The sequence below is a fragment of the Teleopsis dalmanni genome, chromosome 1 (genome assembly GCF_002237135.1).
Source record: "Teleopsis dalmanni isolate 2A chromosome 1, ASM223713v2, whole genome shotgun sequence".
Taxonomy (NCBI): domain Eukaryota; kingdom Metazoa; phylum Arthropoda; class Insecta; order Diptera; family Diopsidae; genus Teleopsis; species Teleopsis dalmanni.
The window spans coordinates 144,320,674-144,329,956 of NC_051846.1; the positions used below are offsets into that span (position 1 = coordinate 144,320,674).

At 30.8% G+C, this 9,283-nt stretch overlaps 1 long non-coding RNA gene across 1 annotated transcript; it reads right to left on the minus strand.

Moving 5' to 3' along the window:
• Positions 1-469: 469 nt before the first annotated feature.
• On the minus strand, positions 470-783 carry LOC119669185. The gene is made up of 2 exons (XR_005251581.1): positions 616-783; positions 470-511 (listed from the first exon to the last, which is right to left on the minus strand). It is a non-coding gene; the product is annotated as an uncharacterized LOC119669185 (long non-coding RNA).
• Between the last annotated feature and the right edge of the window lie 8,500 nt (positions 784-9,283).

Below are 9,283 nucleotides of genomic sequence, written 5' to 3' on the forward strand. Positions count from 1 at the left end.
AAGAATTTGACTAGGAATGAGATTTTCAGGTTTATAAATTATTTTAGAAACGAGTTACGAGTATAAGGAAAAGTTCCAATAAAAATTTTATCCATTGTTATTTTAGTTTTGTAATAACAATAATAATAATAAGATATTTTAGTTAAAACTATTCCCAAAAGAACGAAATAGTATTAATACTATATGTAAAAAAAAATTCAACAAAATACATATTATTAAAGTTTTAAAAGTCTACCTTCTAATACTCGTAGCCAACTTATAATTAAAAAAAAACAACACTTGAGTATTCCATAAATATTTAATAAAATACACAGAGGAGTAGTCATCAATTATAATAATTCATTTAGTTCTTTTTACAATAGCGCCGATCCAATACAACACAACAATTGAGGGAATTAGGTTTTAAGCAGTTAACCTAATTTTCTTAGATTGATTTAGGCGTCGATTTCAACTTTTTGGAAAATTTTTATTCAAATAAGTGAGACTGACGGTTGTAGGTATTGAGTGAAAACTGTAATTTAAAATATTTTTTTATTAGTCTGTCATGAATAATGACTATACATATATAAAAATATAGTTAATCAATTCGTTTCGGGAATAGGATAGGAATTCAACCTTTTGATCCCCCTCTGGCTAGATGCCTGCCATCACAGATTATCTTTCAATGCAGTTGTTATTTCATGTTGAGTCCTTTGTTCATGACGCCCATGCGTCCGACGACATTTTCACGAAATCACGATGCCAAATTTTTGGAAGAAAATTACGAAATAGAAATAATAGAAATTAAAATTTATAATAGAATAATAATTAATAATTTGTAATTTGGATAAAATAATTTTAACTATATTAAATTAAGAAGTCAAATAGGCTGATTTTTTTTATTTAAATTTTTATTTAGGTACGTATATGTCAACTTTCTTTTGAAGTAATTTATATTTAATTATATATAATTTTTTATTTTAACGTCAAACTAATTACACTCCTCGTTAGATGTTCGTGGATATGAATGACGCTCTTAAACATTTGCCGTGTGACAACAATTCGGAGTTATGGGAAAAGCCAGAAATTCATATTAAAAAGTCTTGGTGGACAATCCAGATGCATATATAGAAGAAACTAATTACAGTGTAGCTGAAGATATCAATTCATGGGTTATCCTCCATAACCCGGTCCTCCATGAACCGTAAATGTTGTGAACAATTTTAAACATTCAGTAGACAACCAAACTTTTGATACATATTCTTGTGGCATTGAATTGTGGAAAACTGAACAGTTTAGTGATGACTTTTGTGACAAAATACGGCAATATGTGGAGGAGTGCGAATATTTGCAAGGATTCTAAACAATTTTTGATTGTTATAATGGATTTAGCGGCTGGCCTCTAAATATTTGAATGACGAATATATCTAAAAATATACTCGTACTTTTAGAAAACTCAAGTAAGTTATGATAATTTAAAATAATTCAAAAGCTTTTTATTTTAAATAATTTAGATGAACCTATGTCTGATTCCATACGGGTTCCGCCTATATTTATTCAAATCACCACCCAAGATCGCGTTTATCGTCGGGCCAAATGGGTAGCAGCAGGATTTGCAATGTCGTCTCAAATGCAACAACAACAACAAAAGGTTAACCAGCGGAAAGGATAGTATAACCAGGAACAACGAGTGTTCCATTGAGTTAGGGAATACAGTGGACACATTGCATCGTGAAGCTTAGCAAATGAAAACTGCAAAACTACATCGTTTCAAAATGTTGGAGTTGATAGAGTGGAAGAGGATGAGTATGTTGATGCTTTAGAAAGTTTACTGCTGTTCAAGGATAATTATTGTGATAACCTCGTGTTGTAGCTGCACATACAAGGTCAGACGAAAAATATTTTACTAGAAATCTTATATTTCTTAAAAGTATATATATAATTATATATTATCTAGTTATCCAAGCTAAATTAATAGTTGTTCACACAAGCAAAGCATTTCATTTTAATACAGTCATTTACTACATAATGCCTTAAATTATCTGAGCTTAGTAAATTTTAAAGCCAGGTTATGGATGTTAATGACCCAGAGTTAATTTATGAAGCTACTAGTTTTATTCGTAGAGAATGGATTTTCTGCTATTTTTTAATTAATTTCTTTTAATAGGAGAGTGAAAAGTGAAAATTTTCAGTTTTTAAAACTTCCTATTTATTTATAATACTTGACCTATATTTAATTAATCTTCATATCTCGGGAGAAGAGCATGATAACATATAATTTTAATATTTATAGAATACAATAAGCATTTTTCTTCAAATTATTGTTTGAAGTTGAAGTTATAACATTAATAGATAACATACGTATGATTGATGTGATGTCTAGTGAGTAAATCTATATATAATTACGCTAACATAAAAGTTTGTTACCCCGTTTTAACTGTGTTGCCGTTGACATATATGGATAAAATTTATACCGTTGGAAAGGTGAAGACGTGCAGAAGAGCACAACGTTATTTTTTCGCATGTACGTTAACGGAAACACAGGTAAAAATGCGTTGGCGTAAATTTAGCGACTACAACAACAAAATACATGTGTTTTTCAAAGTTTTTTTTTGTGACGAATTGTTAATTGTTTACGGTGGATTTGTGTGTGCGATTTTTTTCCACTTTTGGAAAAAAGTGGACTTTGTGTGTTTGGACTTTGTGTGTTTGGACTTTGTGGATTCTGTTACAATCAGATTTTTAAAGCTCATTAAATTTCAAATATTGTTTGTGAATAAAAAAAACGCATTGAAGTGGAAATATCCTTTGATATCAATCGTTTTATTTGCATTGTGTGATAGTTAAATTTTAATTGTGATAAATTTTAATTTTGATAAATTTTAATTGTGATATATTTTAATTGTGAAATGTGGATAGTTAAGGTTAATGAGTTTGAAATTTTTAGATTTATTTCAAGTGTATTGTGTGATAGTTAAATTTTAATTGTGATGAATTTTAATTGTGAATTGTGTGATAGTTAAGGTTAATTAATTGGTTGAATCGACATTAACAACACTTCAATTCGAGAGATATTCATTTTGTACAATGAAAGAACATTATGATAGAGTATGCAATGCACAAAAAGAGATTTGTATGGCAATTATCGTGAATCGTGATACAGATATACGAAGATATAATATTTACGACTATAGATGGTGAACCACCATTTGAGAGAAATATGATATCTTTTTTAAAAACAAATGGTGTAGTTAAGAATGTATTAGTATTAGATTCTGCTTTGGAACCATTGGCATATCCTTTACTATTCCCAAATGGAGATTTTGGTTGGCACGTTAATATATCGCATAACGTGCAACATAATTCTAATGGTAGGCAGATTCGAAATAAAGTTACAATGTTACAATTTGCATGCTTCAGATTTGCAATAAGGGATCAATTTAGCTTTTTGCATAAATCGCAAAAACTATTTTTGCAATACATTGTTGATATGTATGTGAGAATAGAAGTATGTCGACTACATTTTATAAGACAGAATCAAGTAAATTTGAGGGCAGATGTGTATAACAATATTAGTGATTATTTGCAAACGAATCAAGTAGGAGATGGTAGCTTAGGTCGTAAAGTGATTTTGCCTTCATCCTTCACTGGGTCTCCGAGAAACATGTATCAAAATTACTTAGATGCAATGTCAATTGTTCAGTACTTCGGCAAGCCATCGCTTTTTGTTACAATGACTTGCAATAAGAATTGGGCGGAAATTGTATATAATATTGATCCTAATGAATCATCTCATTTCAGGCCTGAAATAGTTGTGCGTGTATTTAAATCGAAGTTAAAAGAACTCATTTCTGACATTTGGAATAAATATATTTTTGGCAAAGTTGAGGCTCTTATATATACAATCGAATTTCAAAAAAGAGGTTTGCCTCATGCTCACATTTTGATAACTTTATGTGAAAATCACAAAATTGTCGGGTCGGCTGATATTGATAAAATAGTTTGTGCAGAGATACCGGATAAAAATTTGCAGCCAAAATTACATGAATTTGTTGTCAAACACATGATGCACGGTCCTTGCGGTGTTTTGAATCCAAGCTCTGTATGTATGCAAGATGGAAAATATTCAAAACAATTTCCAAAGGATTTTGTGCAATTAACGAAAGAATCAGTTAATGGTTATCCGTTGTATAGACGGCGCGATAATAATGTTTCCGTTGATGTTAGAGGAAAGTCTCTAGATAATCGTTATGTCGTTCCATACAACCCGTATTTGTTTGCAAAATATAATTGTCACATTAATGTCGAGGTGTGCACTTCCGTCAAAAGTATTAAGTACATATATAAATATGTATATAAGGGTTTTGATAGTGCAACTGTTTTAATTCAAAGTGAAAGCACAAACGAAAATGACTAACAAGTACAAGTTGAAGTAGATGACGTTAGAAATTTTTTGAATGGTCGATATGTGGGATCAACTGAGGCTATGTGGCGAATATATGAATTTCCTATGCATTTTCAGTCTCATATTATAATTCGTCTTCACATTCATTTGACACAAAGACAAAATATTATATTTCGCGAAGACCAAGAAAGACAAGCAGTAGAAAATCCTAAGCTTACGAAGCTATTAGCTTTCTTTCAATTGAATCAAAGTGATTCATCTGCTAATCAATATACGTATATAGAAATTTCATTGCATTATGTTTGGATTGATAGTAGAAAATCTTGGCAAAAAAGACAACGAGGAGGAGATAAAATTATTACTCGGATGTATATGGTGTTTCCCAAAGAAATTGAGCAATTCCATTTAAGATTACTTTTGTTGCATGTAAAAGGGCCAAAATCATATGAAGATGTGCGTACATTCAATGGAATTGTTTATAGGACATTTATCGAAGCATGTCATGCTAGGGTAATTGCGTCCAATTATAACGAGTGGAGAGTTTCTCTCAATGAAGCTAAGACATTTAACTCAGGAAAACAAATGCGTAATTTGTTTGCGATTAATTGTGCCTTCAATATTCCAGCAAATGCATTAGCGCTTTGGGTGGAATTTAGAGATCATTTAAGCGAAGATTTCGTTAGAGATGGTTGTAGTGTAGATGTTTCTTTTAATAGAGTATTATTGGAAATCGAGGATATTTTGTTAACACATAATGTTACATGTACGTCACTTGGTTTGCCTACACCTACAATAATGCCAGAATTTGCTGATCTCGATATTTTTGATCCTTTCGTAGAAGAATGTTTATTTAATGAGCTTTATGATTGCGCAAATAATGAACAGCGTGATACTATTGATAAAGTTATTCGTGAAGTTCAGTATTACCATACAGGATCAAATGTGTTTTGTTTGACATCCCATGCAGGTTGTGGGAAAACATTCACACAAACGGCTATAATTCGTAAATTAAATTCCCTTAATCTTCGCTGTATTTCGTGTGCATTTAGTGGTATTGCTGCGAGTCAAAGCAATGCATAATAACACAATAGATTGTGAAGTACTCACTGGAGTTGCTCGCGGAAAACGTGTTTTGATTCCACGCATACACTTGACGTATTCAGGGACTGCACTGCCATTTAATTTTCAAAGAACACAGTTTCCACAGTCATCAGCGCATTTGCTATGACAATTAACAAATCCCAAGGACAGACATTTGATAGAGTTGGAATATTGTTGAGGAGACCTGTTTTTTCGCATGGTCAACTTTACGTTGCAGCCAGTTGAGTTAGATCATTTGACGGACTTAAATTTTAAGTCAGTAATGAAGGTGGACAAGGTCATTTGGCTAATGATGAAAGGGTTTTTACAAAAAATATTGTTTACACTGAAGTTTTGAGAACTTCGTGATATAAAATATAGAATTATTATTATGCATTATTATCATTTTAGATTTCATTCAGTTTGAATGTTTTTCAATATTAAATTTTTTTCATTCGTTCATTTGCCAATTTCATTTCTTTGTTTCTTGCCTTCACTGCATACCGCGATTTGATTTCGTGATGGCAGAGTATAGGAATTTGTTTGATAATTAACACGGGAGCGAGATGTTGTGCAAAGTCGCATTGTCGAAATTATGCAATAAATTGACGCAATAAATTGCGTCAGAATTTCGAATTTCTTTAGAAGAAGGTGCTGTTCTACAAAATTGCTGATTCCTATACTGATAACTTTCCGATATCACCTGAAGAACAAATGTACGGAGCAGATGTTAAGATAATTTATTTGTTGAAAAGATTTCAAAATGGAGCATCAGTTCGAAATTTTATCGGTATTTCATTCAAACAATTCATCATATTTCATATTTTATACTAATTATTTTCTTTTTTCGCAGGTGCATATGTGGTCACATATGACGACAAATTTAAATTAAACGATTTGATTGGATTGATAATACAAGGAAGAATTAAGCCAAAACCAGAAACACAACAAATAATTTTGCACGAGATGAAATTATAAATTTTAATTTATTTTTTAAATTGTTTTCTACAACTTTCTTTAGATTTTGTTCATATTTTAATCAAATTCATCAATAAAATTTAAATACTATTAAAATAAATAAATTGTATTTTCTATTGGTCGAATTTCGACCACTGGCGACCCTAGTAATATAATTATTGTAGCAATTGCCGGGGGTTTGTGAAAAAATTGATTAATTGATGAATTGATGTTAGTTATTTATAAAATGTGTTCCCATTAACTGTTTATTATATATATAATAAAATTTATTTTTTATTGAGTGGGGGTCTTAATAATTTGCGACTAAGTAGTAACATATATGTTGTTCTTTCGTCCACCTTACTAACTGGAGACCGTACGATTTCAAACGAAACTACGGTATTGACGATTTCTGCCCAAAATTTCATATTCATATCTGTCGCATGAATCATCGAGCGTCTTAGCTCCGTTCTATCTTTCGTTCTACACACCCAGTCTGCTGAGGAGTCAGTCTACACTGTCCAATAATGCTCTACATTAATTTGAATACAAATTTGCATTAGTTCGTTATTTTCACATTTAAGGTCATTGAATATTGTATTAAGAATGAAAGTATAACAATTCTATTCCTTTTTGTTTTTAGTTTTAATTTAAGTGAGCTTGACTCCCACGTCAAATATTTGGGATATTTAATATTTGTTTTGAGCTGAGAAATAAAGTCTCGTACTTAAAACAATTTTAAATCATTTAACATCTATTCTTATATTCCATAAATATTTTTGTGTTGAAGGTGAAAGTTGCTTAATTTCAGCCAAATTGGTGGTGATGAGGTTGTTTTTTGCCAAAATCCGTCCGGTTTGTAAAAGAACGATCCGTATACGGGTTAATATTAATTTATTTTTGTATGAATAATTATCTAGATATGCCTTCAAATTTTAGAAATGACATCGATCAACGATGACTAAAAGATTACAAATTGAAAGTTGATAAGTTCGCTTTGGTTCAATAAAAAATCACGCTTTATAACTCACTTATCATGCCCATCGTGCTGTATGATGCAGAACAATGGACAATTGCCTAAAGTGATGAGAAGGTGTTAAGATCATTTGAGAGAAAAATTCGTCAGAATATTCGTATATATTCCTTTAAGCGTTGGGAATTTGATGGAAAGGTGAACTTTATGAACTACACTACGATATTAACATATTTAAGCACATAAAAATTCTGCGTGTTAGTCTGTTGCGTGCTTAGATCACGTCGGGGTCACCAATATATAGCGTGGTTTCTGTACTTGAATGGAATTAAAAGCACAGAGGCTATATTTAAATGTGAAAGTTATTTATTGTGAAACTAGAAACTTCCTATGGGAAAATAATTTTCTTTATGGAAAATAATTTTGGAATAAATGGAATAAAATTTTTTAAATTTTGCATTCTCAATATATTTGAATTGTAATCCAGGTTACTGTAATTATTGAGAATATCGACGGCTACACTAAGATACTTCATATTTTTTTTTTATTTATTTTCCATAGTAAGTATACATTGGTCTAGTTTATTGAAGACATTAAGTATATTTTAAAATTCAATTAAGTTAAGGAAAAGTTTATCGACTATCTGTTCAACAACAGAAATTTATATTAGTTGGGGAGTAGATATAAATAAAAGCTATTAAATTTATAAATATTGATAATAAAATTAATTTAATTAAGATCAAAGTCCACTGGGCGTGTTTTTTTAAGTCTGTGACGTCTTGTGAGCTCAACTATAGGGAGTAAGCTAATATTGGAGTTTTCATTTACAGTGATTGTTGAGTGATATTTTCTACTTCTAGTTTTGATTTCTTCGTTGATTGTTGGATTTAATTATTTAAACTAAATTTAGATTTTTTATTCAGTTGCCAATACAATTGTCTTTATTTTTCTTTAATTTGTAACTGCTTTTTCACAATATGATGTTTCCATGTTAGTTTAGAGTCAAAATGTACACCCAGATATTTTGCTGATTCGATTCCTGGAATGGGTTTATTGTTAAAGATGATAGCTATTGACTAAAATTTTGTTTTAGTTGTAAATATTACTTGTGAAGTTTTGTTTTCGATGATTTTTATTTCCCAATTGTTAAACCATTTTTAGTCGTATTAATTGTTTGTTGCATTTTGGAAGTTGGAAGCAGTACTGTGTAATCTGCGAACGTTGCTAGCATTGGGTTTTTACTGGTTGGTTCAGGTATATCTAAAGTATAGAGAAGGTACAGTAGGCGGCCCAATACGGTTCCTTGGGGGAAACCTGCTTGGAGTTTTCTGATTGTAGAATACTCGTTTTTGTATTTAACACAGAAGCATCGTTCAGTAACATAACTTTAAATGAGTTCGTAAAAGTTATGGGGTAACATTTTTTTTAATTTGTGTAAAAGTCCTTTGTGCCATACTTTATCAAAGGCTTTTTCAACACCGAGAAATACACCAACACAAAAGCCATCTTCGTCTAAGTTTATTAGGATTTTGTTCACCACTCTATGGATTTGCTGTATTGTTGAATGATTGCGCCGAAATCCAACTGGTGGTTTGCTATGGCTTGAATTACTTTTAGTATTGGTTCCAGTCTATCGTATATAATTTTTTCAAAAACTTTAGAAAGTTTAGGCAATAAGCTAATGCGTTTATAAGAAGTCGGTTGAGTAGCGACTTTCCACACTAGGAAAATATTTCAACCTTATTGCAGCATTAAAAATATTTTTAATAAATTCAATAGCATTTGTTGTTAGCTCCTTAAGAATTTTAGTTGTAACTAAATCAGAACCTGGCGCTTTTCCATTGGTTTTATTGTGTTTGATTATTTTATTAATTCCACAATAGTTACAA